Genomic DNA, 1,743 nt, shown 5'->3' on the forward strand with positions numbered 1-1,743 from the left:
TGTTTCTGTCGTCTGGATGATTCAGAAGCACAGTGAGCAGAATTTTCAAAACCAAAACACAGCTACATTGATGAGAGATCAAATATGTTTTGCAGCTTTGAAAAAAGGTGCACATGACCAGCAGTGAGATATAAAAAAATAGCAGAAGGTGGAGTGGTAGCCGTTCCTTAAAATGGTATTAGAGTTAGTATAGTACTATACATGTCTGGGAGAGTTTCATTTTGTATGCAGTGAGTCAGCTGTTTTTCTTATAGGGATTACCACTTTAGGTTTTGGTTGAGCGTTTTCTGATTGGCTGAGCACATGCATGCATTTGCAGTATGCTGAAATGCCAAAAAGGAGTGTTAAATCAGTATAAATTCTAACTTAAACCTGGATCCAAGAGCAGAGTATATTTTCTTTATTCCTTCCTAATTTCATTGCATTTGACGGATTATAGGAGCAGCAATCCAAAATCAGGCAGTGAACCTGTAGTAGCTGAAATCCTGGAGCACATTAACATTTAAAGCACATAAGAACCAGCCTGTTGTTCATCTCTTTGTTACAGTGAAATATACCAGATATGAAAAATACACTATGTGCTGTGGAGGATATTGCCGGCACACACATGCATAGGAGCATAGGCATGCAATCTGGAGAGAGGATTATGCGTTTATATGTGAGTGTAAACGTGAGTTAAACACACATGCAAAGAACATGCGTGTGTGAGACGTATCGGTGGTATCCCATTCAAAGGAAAGAATGCCCTTTCTTTTATTGTCAAAACACACCATTAACTAGACCCTCCAGAAAAACGCAATTCTGCGATCGCAGAATTTACCGCATAATCAGCAAAATGGAGATTAAAATAGCCCAATTGCTTTTACAATAAATAAACATTGAATGTGTTTAATTGAATAGTAAAGGGGTTTAACGTTAGTGGCAGGTTGTGTGTGAGAGAGAATAAATAAAACAGCCCAATATTTAAAAAAATTGTTATAATTTTTTCCCGCATATTTAGCATATTTCGCAACTTTCCGCATATTTAGCAACTTCCCGCAATTTCACCGCATAAAATCACATAAAAACCCCGCATTTTTAATCGCATAATCAAGGATTTTAGCCCGCATAATCAAGGAATTTAGCCCACATAATCAAAGATTTTTGCCCGCGTTTTTCTGGAGGGTCTAGTTAACATCTGTTCTCACAGAAAGATTACCGGGCAACAGCAAGGATCAGAGGTAAAATGGCCGCTGCTGTAAATGTAAAAAGAAGTGCTATGTAATATGCACTGATTCCAGCACGGCACCACAATGAGGGTCTTATTCGAGGGGTTAAAGAGGTAATCACAGCATTTTCCTGAGCAAACACGAGCAGTGTAAAAACACCGCTCGGATAAGAAAAGCTACGAGGAGAAATCAAATAGTGGCTAAACCAACAAACTTGAAACAAGTGGTGTCATGAATATTCCCCGCTGGTCCCGGAGGGCACCGCTACATTCTGCATATTGTACTCTTTTTTTTTTCTCTCTCGCTGCCCCTTTTTTCTACAGCTTGACTTCAAAGGCTACCTCTCTCGCACAATACAAGTCAGGTGAAGGGGAGGGGGGAGGGAGGGAATAAAGCACACAATATGCTGAGTGAGTGCCATATCACACATCTCTCACTCTTTTATGTGTTAATCATCACAGCAGAGCGGAGTGAAGATGAATGAAAAATGGAATGAAGATTTAGGTTGTGGGAATTGACTAGCACACTGCCCCCC

This window comes from Notothenia coriiceps, unplaced genomic scaffold (genome assembly GCF_000735185.1).
Source record: "Notothenia coriiceps isolate Sejong01 unplaced genomic scaffold, NC01 NC01_scaffold00013771, whole genome shotgun sequence".
In the NCBI taxonomy this organism is placed as follows: Eukaryota; Metazoa; Chordata; class Actinopteri; order Perciformes; family Nototheniidae; genus Notothenia; species Notothenia coriiceps.